We start from the raw sequence: 21,142 nt of genomic DNA on the forward strand, positions 1-21,142 counted from the left end.
TGCCTTCATGTATGCCTACAGGCCAGAAGAGGTCACCAGATCTCATTATTAATGGTTGTGAGCCACCATGGGTTGCTGTGAATTAAACTCAGGAGCTCTGGAAAAGCAGACTATGCTCTTAACCTCTGAGCCATCTCTCCTGACTATATACAGTCTCTTATTCATTCATATATGCGCAGAATATGTCACAGTGATCAGACTCTTATGTTGTAGACTCTCATGGTTGAACAAACATTGCCCCACAGAGTTGATAAGTATATTCACTATGGTCAGGAATGGACAAGAAGCCAAGGGCTGAGAAATCCCTGGCTAACCCAGAATCATGTCTAACTCCAGTCGGGGTGAGGGCTTCACTGAGACAAAAGTGTCTGTTTTGCGACTTAGAGAAAAATGGAATTTCAATAGGTAGAGATGGAACAGTGCAGTGGAGAGAACATCTTGAGTAAGACCAGAGAGTGGGGGCCAGCAAGATGGCTCAGTGGAGTAAGGCATTTACTGCCAAGCCCGATGGCCGATGGCCTGAGTTCAGTCCCCAAGGACTGCATGGTGGAAGGAGAAACCTGATTCCTAAACTCATACAGAGAGAGAGAGAGAGAGAGAGAGAGAGAGAGAGAGAGAGAGAGAGAAAGGTAATTTTAAAATTTTAAATCAGAGAATAGAATGCTGCAGAGAATATTCTGGAAGAAGCAACTAGGTTTCCTAAACTATAAGCTCCATGAAGGCAGGTTGGAGTGCAGTGAGTCTGGAAGAACAGAAGCTGTGTTACTGCTGGTGGCAGTGCCAGGCTAAGTACCACAGGCATTTGCAGTGGTAAACAGTGGGTGGCTGTCCACCTAGGCTAGTTACAAATGACAGGGTGGGTGATTCAGGCTAAGCTGTCATTGCTGCCTTTGCCAATGAAAGTTATTAACATAAGGTTGCTAATGCGCTGGTCATGACGAGTGAGCTCACTGACGGTGACAGTGAATTAAGAGCCCTAAGTGGGCCGGGGAAGACACTGCTGCATCATTCTTTGGCAAACTGTGGTTGGGGCCAAAGATCCAATAGCTTGTGTACCACTTACTGCTGTCACTTAGACTTATCCAAAGGAAGCAAAGGGAAAATGTCTAAGGCCATGAAAGGCATAAACAATGGCTATGCTGTCATCCTGGTTTCTAAGGCAGGTGGAAGAGCACCCCACAATTAGTCCCCAGCATGGAGAGACTTCAGGGTTGTTTCAGTCCACACAGAGCAGGGCTCTCAGAACTAAGCTATAAAAGATCCCTCTTCTGGAAGCTCAGGATGGTGTGTGATTCTTCCAGCAGCTCTGGCCTCAGTGCCACCCCCGTGGCATCTTCAGTCGTCTTCAGGGCAAGATGAACCTGGGCTCTGCAGAAATCAGAGACCAAGAGAAGCCACACAAAAGGGCTGCAGGCTACTGTGGAGTTCTCAAGCCTTTCCCAATGCTCACAGACCTTTTTTTCCTTAGTTGGTCTCAAATATCAGTGTGGACCCAGAGCTCCCAAGCCCACCATTTGCAAGGGACTGCCCTTGGCTTTTAGTGTCCAGGTTAGACAGGGGTCCCTGTCAAGATACTCAGTAGTTCCCTGTGCCCGGCAAGCCTCACTCCGCTGCCTTCTGTGTGGCATCCTCTTGGAAGACTGTCCCCACCCCCACCCTCAAACTTGCAGCCTGAGGGATCCCTGGAGCTTGGTGCTGGGCCCACTGTTTTCTGCATTCCCAGCTCCTATCAGCATGACACCCCCCCCCCATGATCCTAGGCCCTCCAACAATGACACTCTAGTTTCTGTTGCCAGAAAGAGATAAGAAACATGTGGGCTCTTGACATAAAAATTCTGTCCATAAAACACCAATACCAGCGTTTGGGGATCTAGGACAAAGCCTGCATTGCTGTGTGCAGCCATGGGCCATGAAATGGCAGCTGGGCATTGGACACCACCCATTCTATCCCTTGCTCTCTTGTAAAGGGCCGACTGCAGCAGGTTTGATATGATTGAAGAGAGCTTTTGGAGGAGAGAAAAGGGTGAGGACCAAGTATTCTAGAAATTTTATTCCATTGAAATCTTTTCAGAAGGCAAACAAAAACACAAACAAAAAAAATTTCAATTAAAAAGGAAGATGAAGAAAAGAAAAACCTAGCAGATTAAAAAAAATGAACAAAAGTCTTATTAAGCTGGGAGGTATTCAGCTTACTCCCTGAAGCCCTGACTCCACAATTATTACCTTTCTTCCTTTAACAACAACGAACAAACAATTGGTCAAGCAGGAGGATACATTGTCTACCTGTGGCATTATAAAGATTTGCTGAAGCAAAACCTTCTAAGACAGACTTTCCGGATGTTCGGCTTCCTTAGGTAGAACTGCAGGTGGCAGGCAATGCCAGGGGCTGGGTTGATCTCACACTCTCAACACACACGCATGCACACACGTACACACACACTCACGCACGCACACACACCTAATAAAGGAAGCAGGGTATGGTGGCATGCACCTATAATCTGAGCATTTGGGAGATGGAGACAGGAGGATTAGGCATTCAGTATCAGGTCAGGTTTTGTTACAGCCACAGAAAATTGAATTAGCCGGGTGAGAAATGGCAGGATCAAAGTCAGTGGGGAAGAGCGGCATCTTCTAATACGTGATTGCTTTTTAAAAATCAGTTCAAAGTTCAGGATTCTGTAGGCTTGGGCTCCACTATACCTGGGACCCTCTATCATAAAGACCAACATAGCTTGGTCTTGCCTTCACTGAGAGGCTCCAAATCCAGAGTTAAGGTACTTGGCATTTCTGTTTCCATCAGCTGCAGGAATTCCTTCGTTTATATGATTAAACCTCGTTAAAAGAGCTGATGGATCGTGTCCTGAATCACTCAGCTTCCAGACAGTTACCAAGCCGGTCAGAGGCCGAGGGGAAAGGAAGGTGGGCTGTGGTACCTGACAAGCTTCATTCAGCAGGGATGGGAAGACAGAGTGGCTTCTCATAACTGGGAGCAGTGGGTTCTCAGGGTGGCTCAGCAGCTGGCAGTACTTCAACCAAAGACTGAAGAAGAAGAAAAAAATATCTTTCCTCAGTGTGCCATTAATCCCTAATGAGAAAAATGTTTCCTTAGCCACACAAATGTTGGAGACCTCGTTAGAAAATCCTTTCAAGGCCGCCCAGTGACCCGGAAGTTGTAGGCATATTTTCCATCCCACAATCCCTCACGCCCGTCCTTTCCAACTTGGGCTCGGCAGAATGGCTCCCGCAAAGAAAGGTGGCAAGAAGAAGAAGGGCCGTTCTGCCATCAACGAGGTGGTGACCCGAGAATACACCATCAACATTCACAGGCACATTCCTGGAGTGGGCTTCAAGAAGTGTGCTCCTTGGACACTCAAAGAAATTCGGAAGTTTGCCATGGAGGAAATGGGGACTCCAGATGTGCACATTGACGCCAGGCTCAATAAAGCCGTCTGGGCCAAGGGAATAAGGAATGTTCCATATCACATCCAAGTACGTTTGTCCAGAAAACATAATGAAGATAAAGATTCACCAAACAAGCTCTGCACATTGGTAACGTATGTGCCTGTTACCACATTCAAAAATCTTCAGATGGTCAATGTGGATGAGAACTAACCTGCTGAATGTCAAATAAAGTTGCAGTACTGCCAAAAAAGGAGGAGGAGGAGGAGGAGGAGGAGGAGGAGGAGGAGGAGGAGGAGGAGGAGGAGGAGGAGGAGGAGGAGGAGGAGGAGGAGGAGGAGGAGGAAAGAAAAAAGAAAATCCTTTCAAGTGTAGACAAAATACTTAATAAAATATTTATTTATTTATTTATTTACTTACTTATTTAACGTTTACCCTCATGTATGTCTATGCACAGTGTGCATGCCTGGTGCCCACAGAGGCCAGAGAAGGGCATCAGATTCCCGGACACTGTTGTGATCCACCATGTCACCGCATTGAAACCAGGTCCTCTGGAAGGAGTAGCCAGGGCACTTAACTGCTGAGCCATCTCTCCAGCCCCAGCTGGAGCTCCAGTTACTTTTCCAGCTACTTTTGAGCAGGGCATGTAATGTCAACACTCAAGAAGCTGAGACAGGAGGATTGCTACTAGTTCAAGACTAGCCTGTAATGCATAATGGACTACAGAATGAGACTGTGTCTCAGCAAACAAACGATACCTACTTTAGAGTAGCCATCATTCATCCTGGCATAGGGTCTGTGAGGTTGGACTACCCCTTCTTTCTAGATCTTCAGTAATTCTGCTCTTGTGTTCCTTCCCAGAAGAATTATATCTGGACATAGCTTATCCTGTGCTCCTGCTATAAATTCAAAAACTTCACAAAGAATAGCAAAGGAAGGAGAGGTTTGGAGCAACTCTAAGTGGCAGTCTCACATGATTTATAGGAGACAGACACTCAAATATTGGTCTCCTCCCAAGATCTCCAAAACCTAACTGTAAATCCACAGTCGAACTGCTTGTGGAAACCCGTTCTCAGAATGCTGCACAGAGACATCATTCCACAGAAGATAGGGTACTTAGAGGACAAATGATGAGCCCACACAGAAATCAACCAGTGTTTCCTTTACTGGAACTTGCCCAGTGCTCCCTAGAGTGAGTCACATATTGTATTTCACTTCAATGCTCACTTGGGGTAGACATCTACTTTCCTTTTGGGAAATATGCCTCCCACCGTCTGTGACTTCCGGAGTTGCAGCTCCTATTGTCTGTGCATTGCAAGGAACAAGGTCTAGTCTTTATTGTCTTAGAGAGGCAGCTGCAGAGATGTCCCAGGGGCTCTGCCTTTTCACAAAGCTCCTGCCTGAAGTGTACCAGAGCAGGTCTGAGCCACCAGGGGACTAGGACAGCAAGAGTGGCATGTCACTCTGAGACCAGAATGGTTAAACAAGACTAGAGTTTCTATTTGGGGTTCCCCTCATCCCTCCTCTCCTTTTCCCTTCTCTTTTCAATTTTGGGTGTGTCGTTCTGGAGAAACCCAGCCACCTATAAAGAGGTCACATGGCAAGCTGCCCAGCAGCCAGTAAAGAACTGAAATCAGCCGCCATGTTAGCGTGGAAGCACAACGTCCACTCTGGAGGTGACTGCCCTAATCTGTAACTTGCCTACAACCTTAGGAGAAGTCCTGAGCCAGAGCCATATGCTGCTATGTATTTGCACCCCACAGAAGCTTTAGATCAGTATTTCTCAACCTATGGGTCGTAACCCCTTAGGGGTCAAATGACCCTTTCACAGGGGTCACTAAGACCATCTGCATATCAGGTTTTTACATTACTATTCATAACAGGAGCAAAACTGAAGTTCTGAAGTAGCAACAAAAATAATTTTATGGTGGGGGGACCACTACAGCATGAGGAACTGTAATAAAGTCCAGCACTAGGAAGGCAGAGAACCACCACTTTAGATAAATGCTTTCAGTGGCCAGGTTTGGGGGATCATTTGTTATGCATCAGTAAATGATCTACATTGACCAATAAGGTGATGCAAAGCCCTTAACCACACGAACACCATGACTGGTCCAGGACTGGAGGAACAACCCATGCAGAGCCAAACAGAATCTTTCCAGATGAGGAGACTAAGCAACAGAGTGAGAACCAGGCCATTTCTGCCTGGATCCCAACTGTTTGACCCCTGAGTCAGCCATGCCTGAGAGTAACTGTACAACTTAGAACTTCTGGGTAGCATGAAGCAATATGTTTTAGCTTAAAACAAGTTAATTTGGCACAACAGCCTGTAGCTTCTCTTTGCTTCTTTGTGGGTTCTTCTTTTTCCCACCCTTTATCCCCCCCCCCACCCCTGTTTTATCCTCTACCACTAGATAGGAGAGAAAGACAGATAGAGGAGAGAGAGATCTGAATCTAATTTTTTTCTTTCTTCCTTGAATATGAATACTGACGAACCACAACCAACCTCCCTAAATGACCAACAACCACTAACCCCACCTATCAGACACTAGCATTCATATACTCTCTGAAAGATTCCCAGAATTCCAAAGCCACACAATCCGCAGAACTATCAGCAGCTGGCAAAACCCACACCTCTGCTAGGGCACGAGGCAAAGCATAGCTGCTATGAAGCAGCCCCATATCCACATACCTAGGATTAAAACAAAAACATATCCTTATAATAATATTTCCATGTTTTTTAAAAAGAAACCAAAATTTCAGAATTCTCATTACAACAGACTAAATGTTTATGTCCCACTGCAAACCTAACCCCCTTGAAAGTGATGTTAAAGGTTAGAGACTTTGGGAGGAAATGGGGTCATAAGGATGGGACCTCAGGAATGGGATGGGTATCTTTATAAAAGATCCCACCACCACCCCAAGGTTCCCCATGCTTCTTCTGTCATACAAAAATATGTTGAGGACTGTCCTGCTGATGAACCAGGAAATGGATCTTCTCCAGACACCTTGACTTTGAACTCTTCAGCTTCAGCACTGGGAGAAATAAGTCTTTACTGCTTATCAATTGTGTGCTCTATGCTGTGGCAGTCAGTTCTCGAAGCCTAAGATAACTCAGCCATTGATGTCCGTCACCTACTCACTTAAATAACATTTATGCAGTCCTACATACATGCACATCGTTTTTTGGAGTCTTGGGATACGTAGTTCAACACGGAACATTCTAAATGACATTGAGTTAGCTGCGGAGGAAACACAAAAGAGCTAAACATCAGTACAGTCCGTGGAGGTGGGGGGACACAGGAAGCATCTTGCCCAGATAAAAACGGAAATGGGTGGCTTTTTAAAGAGCTGCCAAGCACTGAGCAGCATCAGCACAGAGGGAAAAGGACCTTGTTTGATAAACAACAGCAGCTTAGGGCCTGGGCCAAAGTTTTTAATATGTCCCAGTTCTAGCTATTGAGCCTGACATCACAGAGGCTGAAGAATCACTTACAGGCCATTTGGGGAAACACAGCGTAATAAGACAAAGAGGCGCTGATCCAATAAACTGCCCTTTAGAAAGCACTCGGGTTATTTCCGTTCTCCACATTTTTATGCTCTCTAGTATTTCATCCTGAGAAATGACTCTATTATGAAAGCAACTCTGCTTTTTAAAAGGGATCAAGGAAAGAAGATATCCCTTCCCAGCCAGGCTCGGGTCAGAGCAGGCAACATCGTTTCCATTTATCCCTGGTGCTCTTAGATCGCTTTCATCCAGTACCCGGAATTACAGAAGAGACTTCCATGCTATAATGGATAGCTCTGTGGTGTCACTAGTTCAAGGGACCAGGAGGGGACCAGGAAGTATGCTATGTCAAGATGATTCTTGATCTGTAGTGAGCACTCATTCACACTGGGGCTTGACAGAACATGGAACAGTCACTTGATTATTCTTCCAGGGACATCCTACCATTCCCAACTACCTCCCTCACCTCAAGAACTCTCAGGCTGTCAATCACCTCCCATCACCAATAAGGAAAATCTACGGAGACAAGGTATTTATTACTCAGGGGCCATTGGAGAACACAGCAGATGAACCCTCATCCCGGAAGAGTTTATTCAGAAAGACAACCGTGAAGCCCTCAAAATTTGATGTCCTATTGCTGACTGCATTGGGAAAGAACGCTAATCAGAAAGTGGTTCATGGTTGTGTGCCAGGGTCTTGCACTGAGACTACAGAATCAACAGCATTTGATCAAAAAGGAAGGAATGAATAGTCACTTCCACAGAGTGGCTATGATCTAAGCCCAGAGAGACAAACCAGAGCATGTGTTCTGGGACATAGCCTGAGAGACACCCAGGAGCAAGATGGAGGGGCAAGAAAAGGCCAGTGCCCAGCCATTTGTATACTGACTCTCACCTCCAAAGCCTTCTCACTCGCAGTGTGATCAGGGAGCCTCAGGCCTTCTCCTTTGTAGCCCAATAGCATAGGAAGCCTGTCAGCAGAGCTGTGCGTGGGAGGAAAGCACTGCTCTTCCTGACTCTGCTTGGCTGCTGTCCTCGCTCACCTTGAGCTCCGTGATTCCTGGTGGCTTTCCCCATCTGTGCAACTGGAAAATGCCATCCTTATGCTCATGGCCAGCCCTGACTTGCAACCACCCTGGTTACTACTCTATGTGCACCCCACTTCTTGTACTGCCTTGCTGGAGAGTAGGTCCCTGAGACCCCCTTCTCTTTTTCTGCACTCTTTTACCAGACTTGGTCCCTGGACAGTTTTCCCCTCCTTGCCTAGCAGCCATGAGTGTCTTAGACTATTCAGGCTGCTTTGATGAAGTACCCGAGGCTGGTGATTTAAGAATAGTACAGATATATTTCTCTGCTCTAAAGCTTGAGACACCAGAGGTACTAACAGGGAAAAGCTCAAACTTTATATCTTAAGTATGACCTTATTGCTTCCTTCAGGGGAAACAGATGAAATGAACTTATATCCTCAAGTCCTTTTAAACACTGCCCCTGCCATGAGTATCAACCACAGGGTAGACCACCTTCTAGAGCCCCCTGTAATTTAAGTTTCAACATGAGTATTTAAGAGAATGCAAAAATGCAAGCCACAGCAATGAATAATTCAGAAGGCTCCTCTGCCACCCTGTGAGCTTCACCTACACCTCCAACAAGGCCTGGATCCAGACATGGAGAGGACCCTACTTCTGAACTCTCCTCATTACTCTCATAAGCCTTCGGGCCATCTTCAACTTTTCTTTCTTTCTTTCTTTCTTTCTTTCTTTCTTTCTTTCTTTCTTTCTTTCCTTGTATTTAACATCTTTATCCTTAGTCCTCTGTAGCAGACAATAAATATTTACATTAAAATGCCTACATTCAGATTGCTGTTCCTGGACTGGATGCTGACTGACAGCCACACAGAGGCGCCATGATGTGGTACAGGGCTGGGGAGTGGGGATAAGGATGTGTGTGCCAGACTGCAGGGGGGCCATTGAGCTGGAAGAGAGTCTGGATAAAAGCTGTTCCGTTCCTGATCTCTCATAATCTAAAGAAAAATGGGGGGAGTGGTAGAAGAATAAAAAGAAGAAAAGAAGAAGCAAGAAAGTAGAAAGGGAGAGGAGGAAGAGAGAGGAGGGAGAGGAGAAAGGGGAGGAGAGGAAGGAGGAGGGGAGATAGTGCAATACTACAGACTTATGGACCTATTTCATCCACCTTGCCTTCCTGGCTTCTCATCCCTCCCACCAAGGTTCCAAGGAGATGCCTCTGGCCCTGCTGACCTCCAGTCTGGAAAGCCTACCCCTATGATGCTAATATGTTTGAGACTGATGAGCCTGGAAAACATTTGAGGGAATGCTCAAGTGGCTCCAGTGGTTTGAATATATTAAATTCACCCCAAACCTTTGTTGCAAACAGTTCTCAATGCAACAGTGTTGCGAGGTGGAGCCTAATGAGGGATATTTAGGTCAAGAGGGTAAGGGTTCTTGCTTGGATTGATGCCCAAAGGGGGACATTGGGACCAACTTGCTCCCTGTCATGTCTCTGCCTTTTGAAGACACACACTCCTCTCCTCTTACCTCCACTTGCCATGAAACAAGCGAAGGCAGGTGTTGTCCTTCTCAGGAAACTTTCTTTCAGAGAACTACATAAGGAGTTCGAGGCCGATTGGGCAGCCTGAGATTTTGTCCCAAAAGGTGAGAAGAAAGGAGGAGAAAGTAAGAGGAAAGAAGAGAGAAGGGGAAGAGGAGAGGGGAAAATAGAGGGGAGGGAAGAGGAGGAGAAGAAGAAGAGGGGTGAGGGGAGAGGAGAGCGGGAGGAAAGTAGAAAGGGGAGGGGGAGAGGAGAGAAGATCAAAGGAGAGGAGAGGGCAGGGCAGGGCAAAGCAGAGCATAAAGGAAGGAAGGAAGGAAGGGAGGGAGGGAGGGAGGGAGGGATCAGCCTCCCCCCCCCCCCCCCCCCCCGTGAGCCCTGCTTTGTGGAGTGCCACAAACTGCCAGGTTCCCAGTGCCTCCTGCAGAGGGTGACTTTGGGGATTTAGGGGACTACATCTGGTACAATGTCCAGCTTTCAGAAATGTTCCTTGTGCAAGATAAGAGCAGTGGCTGAGAGTCCCAGTGGGTAAGCTGAGCCCTGGGTGAGAAGCTAGGCAGTGGGAGGGGCTCTGCAGAAACAAGGCCTCTTGCATGCTGGGAAATGGGCCCAGCAGGCGATCCCTGGTTCCCGGGATAAAGAAGGGACCAGAAAAAAAGACGTGGACAGTCCTACATCTTCACTAATGAGCTTTACGTTTGCTTCTTAAGATGCGGTTTTATTATTTCTTTGAGAATTTCATGCAGTATTATATCTTGTTCCAACCCCTAGTCATCGCTTTAACTCCCCCCAGAACCACCCTCACCTCTCTAATCCTCCAACTTTGTGGCTTTAAAAAAAAGACTCATTTGTTTCATTAGTCTACATGTGTGCCTACACGTATGCCTCTGTGTAGCAAGTGAGTACTTGGTGCCAATGGAGGTCAGAAAAGGGCATTGGATCCCCTGGGACCAGAGTTAACAGATGGGAGGTGCCAAGTGGGTGCTCTATTGAGCCTGGGTCCTCTAAAGAGTAACAAGTGTCCTTAGTCACTGAGCCAGTTTTGCAGCCCTGTGGCTTCTTTTGTTTTAAACAACCCACCAAGTCCCATATTTGTGATACCCATATACTCCAAGGTGGAGGACCATACGCTGCAGGGTGGTTGACTTATGAATTTATTGATGACCCACACTTGTTTCAATAGGATAGGTGCATCTCAGGCTAGTCAACATGCACTGATGTATTTTTTTTAATAACCTACTATACCATGTTTGTAGGTCAGAGGTCACCCTTGCTCTGTGGTCATGCACAGAAGTCAGGAGACAAGGCATGGTCTTTTGCCAGGGAACTCCCCACCTCTGGCTTCTTTGTAGACCTATGATCTTAGAAATTCCCCAGAAGGCCAATTAAAAGCTTGACTTTCCAGCCTCTGGTGAATCGTGCTAAATATATTTGTTGGTTTGGATGTCAACGGCAACCGGTATTTGTGAACAGCCTATGCAACATCAAGGAGCTGAGGAAAAGAGGAAAACCCATACTGTGCACCACAGATGAGGCCCTCTCGGTGCTCACTAAACTGACTGAATTCCATAGAGCACTTCATCAAAGGGCCAACAGTAAATAAATGTATTTGAATAATGAAAAATGTTAATTTAAGGCATACCAATCCCGACGTGCATTTATTAGACTTTTCCACATACAGGTTGGGTCAGGAGTAATTGATAAATGTAATGTGATAAAAAATAGTTATATCATAAAGGCTCTCCTGCTCCCCTCCCTCCCTCCCTCCCTCCCTCCCTCCCTCCCTCCCTCTCTCTTTTTTGCTCTCATGCATTACCAGCAGATGGGAAGCTGAGCAGACCCATTTGTTACAGTCTGTTATACACAACAAAAAGGAAGAATCAGGGCTAGTGTTATAACTCAGTGAGAGAGTGTTTGCCTAGCATGCTTGATGCCTTCTTGGGTTTGGTCCCAGGAAACACACACACACACACAGAGAGAGAGAGAGAGAGAGAGAGAGAGAGAGAGAGAGAGAGAGAGAGAGAGAGAGGAAGACATACACACACAGAGAGAGACTGACACACATACACACATACACACACACAAACACACACACCAGTCAACCTCCTGAGCCAGATCGGGCCTTTTCTCAGTTCTAATGAAGATTAACAGGACAGGGAGGCCAATGATGGCCATGATAATAGTCATTTATCAAGAGCTTATGTACAAAAACCAGGAATCTTTGTAAAGATGCATTTTAAAATGCTTCTCCTTTGAGAGATATCCAATTCAAATTTATTCTGAAACAAGCACCCAATTCTTCAGAAAGAGGTTTATGCTAATTAAAGTTAATTCCCTTGGTTTATCAATAATGAGTTACCATTAAAAACAAATTTCATTAAGTCCTACTTCAAAGTTCAGAGCTCTCAGCTTGTATTAATCACTTAACGGTTGTGCTGTGGATTTGGGACCAGCTTAGAAAAAGCCAGAGGAATGTGGGAGTCATTTAGCACTTGATTACTTGGCTTCTGTCGAATAGGCACAAAGGGGAACAGAATTCAGCTCAGGTAGTTGCTACGGTATGGGACCTTGAGCATCCCACAAAGGCCTGTGGTTTTAACTTAGGCCTAGCCTCTAGTGTATGCTACTGGGAAGTGGTAGAACCTTCAAGAAGAAGGGTCTAATGGGAGGTTTCCAGTCATTAATGTGATGACTTGAAGGGGATCATGTGACTCTGGTCTAGCTTCATTTTCCAGCCACCAGGAGGCAAGCATTCTTTCCACCATGTGCTTTGCCATGTGCCTCAAAAGCAAAGGGGCCAGCCAGTCCCGTTTTCCATGGTTCCATAGATTGGAAACTCTAAACTGTAAGTCAGGGAAAGGGGGCTAATGGTGATAATGTGATAAATTTAGTGATAATGCTACTCTTAGTGATAAATGCTACCATCCCTGACTAAGTTCTGTTGCCCCAATTCTACCTATAACCATCATCTCCTGAGGCCGACTCACTCTTGTTTCTCAACCAAGCTTTATTTCAGATACTCAATCTATTCTTAGGTCCACATCTAAGGCAATATTCCCAAGTGCGTGCTTTTATTCAAGCTACACAATAGTTCATTGTATATGTCACCTTGAGTGTGCTAAGAGACACCGAAATACTTGTTAAACATTATCTCCGGTAGATGGATAAAAGAAGACCACCTTCCTCAGTGGGATTGGCTAATCCTTTGAGGCTCTGGCTAGAATGACAAAGGGTGTGTGTGTGCGTGTGTGTGTGTGTGTGTGTGTGTGTGTGTGTGTGTGTGAAGTTCATCCTTGTTTTATGCTGGGACTTGTATCTTCAGCTCTTGCTTCTGAGACTTTCAGACTCTGGGAAGCACACCACCAGGCTTGTCACCCTGCCATCTCTCAGCTCCTGGATGGCAAGCAAGACTTACTTCTATATTGCCCCTCCCTCCCTCCTCAGTTAGCAGAGCTGTGGACCAGGACTGAATTATACCATCAGCTCTTCTGGTTCTCTGTCTTGCTGATGCCAGACGATGGAGCTTCTCATCCCCTATGTCCGAGTGAGGCAGTTCTCTTAGTACATTTCTCTTGAGGGAAGAAACAACTCAGTCAGTAAAGTGCTTGCAAGAACATGGACTTGATCCACAGAACTCGGGCATCGTAGCACATGAGTCTAATCCCAGGCCTTCGGGAGGAGAGATGGGTGGAGCCCTAGGACTTTCTGGCTAGTACTTGGTTAGTGCCAGGCAAGAGACAGATCCTGTCTTGAAACCACAAAGCAACAACAAAAATGGTGGACCGTGTCTGACAATCAACACCCAAGGTTGTCCTCTGACAGACTCCTGCTTCAGTTTCCTTTCTATTGCTGTGATCAACACCATGACCAAAAGCATCCTGGGGAGGAAAAGGGTTATTTTACCTTACAGTTGATAATCCACCATGATGAGAAGTTGGGGCAGGAACTCAGGGAAGGAACCTGGAGGTAAGACCTGATGCAGAGGCCACAGAGGAGTGGTGTCTACTGGCTTGCTCAGCCTATTTTCTTATAGAACCCAGGACCACTTGCCCTAGGATGGTATTGCCCACAGTGAGCTGGACCTTCCCACGTTAAACATGTGAACTAATACCATGTGAATACCAATTACATGTGAAATAATACCATGTGAATACCAACAACTACATGTGAAATAATACCATGTGAATACCAACTACATGTGAAATAATGCCAAACCCTGGGAGAATAAGAATATAGACTTCTGGATGACCAAAAAATCAGAATAGATATAGTGTTAATCAAGAAAATGCACTACACATATGCCTATAAGCAATCCAGTGGGGGCATTTTCTCATCTGAGGTTCCTCTTCCCAGATAATTCTAACTTGTGTCAAGTTGCCAAAAATCTAAGCAGCACACACTAAACACCCACCCCCAACACACACACACACACACACACACACACACACAAATACACAAACACAGAGAAACAGGATGTATGGACATGTATGTGCACAAATATACATGCACAAAATAAATTAATAGAAAATAAACTATGGAAATCCTGCTAAAAAATAAAGGGGAAGAAACCCTAAAGGAATCTATTATAAATATTGAGAAAGTCACAAATAATCAAAACTGAGACCTATCCCGTAAGATTTTGCAATCTAAGTACCTCAGTACTGAATGGAGCCTCAAAGGTTATTTATTGTATTACACAAGGTAGCCACTAGCTGCCAAAACAAATAACCCCCTAAAAAATCTCAATGACTTAAAATAAAATTTTCAGACAGCAAAAGACACTGGGACAAGTAAATTGTGTCACTGTCTAGGAAGAAAAAAATGTAAAGGTTTGCCATTAAGTTAAAACTAAGAGCGTAGAGCAAGCAGCCATGTAGAAAGAGACTTTCATGATTAATTTACAGAAAAGGCAACAGAGCCAGGGGAGGACAATGGCTTCCCTGAACACAGAAGTAACAGAGGCCAGAGACAGAGAAGCTCATGGGCCTCTAATTCCTCTAGCACAGTCTGCCTACACCGAGAACTGGATTAACCACTTTTGAGCCACCCCACCCCCCACCCCTTGCCCTGCAATAGAATACAGTCAGGTAAGAAAGTGATCCAGCGCTTCCGTGAGAGCAGCTCACCGGTGTTTTGATTTCTAATGTGTCAAAACATGTGAAGAATCCTAGAGTTACAAGTGGATCTCCGAGGGACTGGGGGAAATTGTCGAATTTTCAAAACAAGGGACTTTAAAAGCCAAACCACTTAGTCTCTCACGTTTAACGGTAGGAAGCAGAGGCAATGATTTGCTGTTTTCTGTGACAAGATGAAGGCTGCCACGGTGAAAAGTCCCCCTGCTGGCTCTCCAGCCACCAGGGCAAGGTAGGAATGCAATAGGGTACACTGCAAAAGGTAGGCAGCCCTGCCAGGACGCTGGCATGAAAGGAGACTGTTGGAGAGTCAAAGGAGCGTGTAAGCATGAGACTACCCACAGAAACTCATTCCCTCTGAGGTAAAGAATCTGTGAAGTCAAGCTGAGCCTTTTCTTCTGGGAATTAAGGAAGCTACTGGAAGAGACATGGAGAGGAAACAAGAAGAGGGAAGGGGAAGGAGAAAGGAGAGAGATCGACTCACCCTAAACTATAACCACTGCCCAGAAGTGCCATCCCAAGTCACCTGACACACCTGACACACCCGGCACACCTGACACACCTGCTGCACCTGCCAGGCACACCTGTTTTGTCTTCTAGGTATGATTTAGATACAAAAACTGATACAACAACTAATCAGCGCATCTGTTTGTATCAACAGCTAGCAAGATGAAGGGTGTAACTTAGTCCGAAACATACTTGATTGGCATGCAGGAAGTTCTGGGTTCAATCCTCTGCACCACATAAACCAGCTGTGGCGGTCTATGCCTACAGACTCAGCACCCTGGAGATGGAGGCACAGGGAATGGAAGAGCTTCACGGAGAGATTGATGCCAGACCCTGCCTGTACGTATGTGCGTACATACTAGCAAAAATGAATTTTGACTGTTACTGTGTGAGTCTCACACTTGGTTTCAGTGAAAAAGGAAAACATCTTCGCTGTGCAAAAGCACACATAAGGTAGATGAGGCTGTGAAACTGTTGTCAAGTCGACAGTAGACATAGCCAATGGGGTAAGGAAACATCGGTGGGCTCCCCGAGTCTGTGTGTGTTGGGAGGAGGGGGTCAGACAGAGGCAACCCCTCTCCTAAAACTCAAACAAAACCAGGGCAGACTGAAGACAGAAAAGGATAGTTCCTCGTCTGAGAAAAATAATATTAGTGAATTAATATTCACTAATTAATTAATGAATGAATATTAATTAATATTCTCAACTAAACACAGAGCTTCAAGCAGATAGAGGGTCCCAATTCTAAGGTGCAAATTACCACCCTTGATCTGGGTAGTACACATACACAAAGGACCCCAGGTGGGAGTCTGCCTCTTATATGTCAGAGCAAATCCAGCAATGGTCTGTGTTCAAGGAGTCTTGAAATCCCACCAATGAGTCTGCACTGGAACAACTCTGGAGAAGAGGCCTCCATCTGCTCAAGCGCTGAAGGCCAGCGGAAAGTGGCGGGCCCTCCCTGCAGCAGAACGGTGTGTGTGTGTTGGGGGGGGGGGGATGTGTGGTCAGGTCCTCAAGCAGAGCAAGTGGCTGTATGTCTATTATCAAGTATGGAAACTCCGGTCATTCTCTCCTTGTGGCCTGGAGAAGTCACCACGAAAAGCTCTGAGTTCTTCGTTACACCTGTTCTCTTTGCTTTTCCATTTGTTTGTTTATTATGTGTATATGGTGGGGGTGGCACGCATGCTACAGCACATATATAGAGGTGTTTATTGTGTGTGTGGGTCACATGTTAGACCACATATGTGGAGGTATTTATTGTGAGTGTATGGGGGTGACACACATGCTACATCACACATGTGAAAGTGTTTGTTGTATGTGTATGGGGGGCACATGTTATGTCACATATGTGGAGGTATTTATTGTGTGTGTATGGGGCATGGTGCACATGTTATATCACATATGTGGAGGTATGTATTGTATGTCTGGGTGATGCACATGCTACATTATATATGTGAGGGTCAGAAGGTGATTTGCAGATACCTGTTCTCTCCTACCACGTGGGTCTCAGGGATTGAACCCCCATGGTCAGGCTCATGTCACCAGACTTGCTCACACTCACTCCTGAAAACACTCGGGGTCCTCTGTTTATGCCACAAAGCAAAAGTTTTGATGAGAGAGACTTAGATTTTATTTGTGTTCAGATGGATGACCACAGGTTACCCACAAGAATAGATGGTTTTGCTGAAAAGGTGTGCGGCTCTGAGTGAATGGTGTCTCTCTTCTTTTTTTTTACATTTATATTTTGTATTACATTCATATTGTTTTACAGAAAATGTGAATAAATTACAAATTAAATTATTTCCAGGGTTTAATTTTTACTGTCTGGTTTAGGTTGTACTGGGTGTTGTTGTTGCTGTTGTGTTTTTCTTTGCAGTACTAGGAATTGAATGAAGGGCTTCACATATAGGAAACATGTGTGTAACACTGAGCCACATTCCAGGATTTATTTTTACATAACTTAACTCTCATAAACTTTATAATTGTCTATTATAATTTAGAAACAATCCATTTATAAATCATAAGTAATAATAACATCTTTAAATTATACTGGAAAAACAAAAGTTTTATATTTTAATTTCTTAAAAATTCAATAAAATCTTATTAAGTATCTTCATGAGGCACCAGGTATGGTGCCATGTGCCTTTAATCTCAGCACTCAGAAGACAGAGGATGGTGGATCTCTGTGAGCTCCAGGCCACTCTGTTTTACATAGGGCATTCCAGGCTAGCCGAAGCTACACAGCAAGACGCCGTCTCCAAAACCAAAACAAAACAAAAAAAGTTTTCAGTCACCATGTTCAACTACTTTAAATTTTACCATTTTTTAATACTTTTTAAAATTTATATTTATGTGTACAGTATGTGTGTACCACCTTTGTAGGCAGGAGCCTATGGAGGTCAGAAGGCAGCATCAAATCCCCTGGAGTTGCATTTACAGAGATCGTGAGCTTCCAAGCCGGTGCTGAAAACCAAACCCCAGTCCTCTGCAAAAGCAATACTCTCTCTTCACAGCTGAGCCATCTCTCCAGACCCTCAAATTTTATATTAATAGAAGAGTTCTGTGTGTCTCAAAGGAAGCAAGACAGCAGATACCAGGAAAAGATGTCTTATAGGCCCAACTTACGCATGGTGTCTTTTTTTCTTTCTTTCTTCTTCTTCTTCTTTTTTTTTTTTTTTTTTTTTTTTTTGGTTTTTCGAGACAGGGTTTCTCTGTATAGCCCTGGCTGTCCTGGAACTCACTCTGTAGACCAGGCTGGCCTTGAACTCAGAAATCCGCCTGCCTCTGCCTCCCAAGTGCTGGGATTAAAGGGATTAAAGGCGTGGGCCACCACTGCCGGCATGTGTCTTTCTTAAGGCTGTCAGGAGCTCACCATCACTCCACTTGTTGCCATGACGATTTGGAAGCAGTTGAATAGAGTCCTTCCCTTTGTTTTTATGCTGGAACTGGAAATAAGAAAAGGTTTTCTGACCCGGCTTTGGTGTCACATGGTGTAGGAGCTCTGACATTGGACCAGGCTGGCTCCCACATCTCATCTCCTCTGCCCACATTCCTCCAGCACATGGTATGGAGAAGCAGAGTCCATACAGTTCTTTTATCAGGATAATTTGAAATATAGCAGCCCATGCAATTGGCCGACATCAGCAGCTTCCCCGCCCGCGGTCGGTCAAGCCTCCCGTTTTCATCTAAAGTTACATTTCTGAGCATAACCATCATCACACCACAGCCCAAATCTTCCTTCCATAGCTAAGTAACATCTTCAACAGCAGGAGAGCAGAGGCTGGGAGATTTGAGATGCGCAGATACTGCAGATACTGAGAACAGAAACCAGCATGTGGTGCCTTCACACAAATGCCTGGAGGACAAAAGGAGTCTCCTCGGAAAGCACATGGAACCTAGCGGCTGATACAAAGAAAAAACGATCCAAATCACCTCCGATGCTCCAGTGACAGCCAACCACAGCTAACAGTTGCCTAGACCATTCCAGACCTTTTTCTATGGGTTTTTCTCCCTACTGAAGAATTGTACCAAGTATATAAATTAATTTCCTGATTGTTTTCCTTGTAATATTATTTTCTTAAATGCCCATGAGTACCAGAGAAGCCCCACAGAGAAGATCCGCTCCTGATTAGTTGTTTCGTCTTTGTCTCTCTGAGATAGATGCCTCTGTCTCCAAGTCTCATTGCATCCTGATGAGGTAGGGATTGTCAAGCAATGTCCTGGTTTGCTGAGCTTTGCCTGGCTAGTTTTAAATCTCTCTCGAAGGACCATCCAGGGACATAGTGATGGTTCAGAAAGCAAAAAACTTCCATGGATGGGAAAGCATTCTCAGGGGTGGGGCTGGGACTGGGGCTGGGGTGCTGCCAGCTGGCAAATGCAGAGAGAGAGAGACAGAGACACAGAGAGACAGAGACAGACAGAGACAGAGAGACAGAGAGACAGAGAGAGAGAGAACAGAAAGATTACTGAGACAATCAAATTAACTGCTGGTCTAAAAGCCAGATTACACTCCTATTATCTACAAGCCAAGCAAAGAATCTCTTACAGAGATAAGCAAAGGCTAGAGCCAGCTGGTTCTCTGAGGTACTAAAGAAACAAAGGGTAGGGAGAGATAGAAGAGATACCTGATTTTAAGAGTGACTGGAGAGGGTCTAGGTTTGGTTGCCTGCACCCACAGTAGGTGACTCGCAGTTCTAGGAGATCCAGTGTCCTCTTTCTGTCCTCTGAAGGCAACTGCACATACATTAGAATAGTAACACATGGAAGCATGTGCACACACGGGCATGCCTGTTCAAGAAATAAAAAAATAAATCTTGAAAAGTAGAAGTGACTTCAAATTAACAAAGGAGGAGGGAATGTGATGACAAAATGGCTCAGCAGTTCAGAGTGGTGACTGCTCATGCAAACAACCCTTGTTTGGGTCCTAGCACCCACATGCGGCTCACAATCATCGAACCATTTGTAATCCTGGTTTCAGGAGATCCAGTGACCTTGTCTGACCTCTGCGGTTTCTTGTGTGCATGGGGGTGGGGTGTACACATCTACAGGTACATACATATAAATAAAAGACATGTAAGCAAACCTTTTAAAAGGAGACAGACAGTAGGACGTGAAGAACTTCTGGAAGGCATTCACAGTCAGATAAAAGACGTGTTCACTCTCTTTAAGCCCAGAGAATGTGAGATACCAGAGTTCTGTGAGCAATAAATGAAAGTGACTAAGGAGAGCGTGGACAGGTGTCAACTCTGATTAAACTGTTACAGTTCTCAGATCAACTCAACCACAGCGTTGGAGGGCATTATGGGTTACTTTGTGTCTCCTAAACATTAGTATGTTGAAGCTCTGACTCCTAGAGCCTTAGAGCATAGCTTACTGTGAAGAGGGTTGCTGCCAGTGTAATCAGGATGTGGTGATGCCGGGTTAGGGGGAGCACTAACCCAACAGTTCCCTGTTCTAAAAAGGAAGATTTGGATGGCAGAGTCAGACGCACCAGAATACTGCTGTGAAGATCAATGTCTCCAGCAAGATGCCAGGAGAGGGTCAGTTCAGAGCCTTCAGAGGGAGTTGGACCCTTCCCACAGCTCAATTCTCAAACCTCTACACATGGGAGAGAACAAATGTCCTACTTTATGATAGCAATCACAGGGAACCAGCACAGAAGGGACCCTAGAAGCTATTTTATCCAACCTCCTATGTCACATAGATCTCCATAATGAACAAGAGGGTCATCATGTTTCTAATTGTTTTCTGTTATTATAACAGAATACCTGACACTAGGTAATTTTGAAAGAAAAGAGGGTTTTTTTTGTTTGTTTGTTTTTTTGTTTTTCGAGACAGGGTTTCTCTGTGTAGCCCTGGCTGTCCTGGAACTCACTTGGTAGACCAGGCTGGCCTTGAACTCAGAAATCTGCCTGCCTCTGCCTCCCAAGTGCTGAGATTAAAGGCGTGTGCCACCACCGCCCAGCTAAGAAAAGAGGTCTTAATGTAGCCTATGGGTCGGAACACTGTGAAGTTAACAGTGAGGCAGCCAAGTGGGTAAAGGGTCTCTTCCTGCATCTTAGCATGTTGAGGGTATCACGTGACAGAAGCACCCACGTGAGTGGCCAGCAGGTGCACAGAGAGATGAGGAACAAGGATGCTCACTGCTTGTCTTAGTTAGGGTTTTACTGCTGTGAACAGACACCATGACCAAGGCAAGTCTTATAAAGCACATTTAATTGGGGCTGGCTTACAGGTTCAGAGGTTCAGTTCATTATCATCAAGGTGGGAGCATGGCAGCATCCAAGCAGGCATGGCGCAGGCAGAGCTGAGAGTTCTATATTTTCATCGGAAGGCTGCTATCAGAATACTGACTTTCAGGCAGCTAGAATGAGAGTCTCAAAGCCCACACCCACAGTGATGCACCTACTCCAATAAGGCCACACCTCCAAATAGTGCCACTCTCTGGGCCAAGCATATACAAACCATCACACTGCTTCATACCAACTTGCTCACAAAAGAACTGATTCATTTTCTACTAAACCAGCTCAGTCTT

The 21,142-nt window shown here is 45.3% G+C and overlaps 1 long non-coding RNA gene and 1 pseudogene across 1 annotated transcript; one reads left to right on the forward strand and one right to left on the reverse strand.

The window, feature by feature from the left end:
• The first annotated feature begins 2,164 nt into the window (after window positions 1-2,164).
• Window positions 2,165-3,640, forward strand: LOC117714240 (large ribosomal subunit protein eL31 pseudogene; annotated as a pseudogene).
• A 14,239-nt stretch (window positions 3,641-17,879) lies between these two features.
• On the reverse strand, window positions 17,880-20,206 carry LOC143443295 (uncharacterized). The gene is made up of 3 exons (XR_013112139.1): window positions 19,691-20,206; window positions 19,233-19,395; window positions 17,880-18,510 (listed from the first exon to the last, which is right to left on the reverse strand). It is a non-coding gene; the product is annotated as an uncharacterized LOC143443295 (long non-coding RNA).
• Between the last annotated feature and the right edge of the window lie 936 nt (window positions 20,207-21,142).

The sequence above is a fragment of the Arvicanthis niloticus genome, chromosome 8 (genome assembly GCF_011762505.2).
Source record: "Arvicanthis niloticus isolate mArvNil1 chromosome 8, mArvNil1.pat.X, whole genome shotgun sequence".
Classification (NCBI taxonomy): domain Eukaryota; kingdom Metazoa; phylum Chordata; class Mammalia; order Rodentia; family Muridae; genus Arvicanthis; species Arvicanthis niloticus.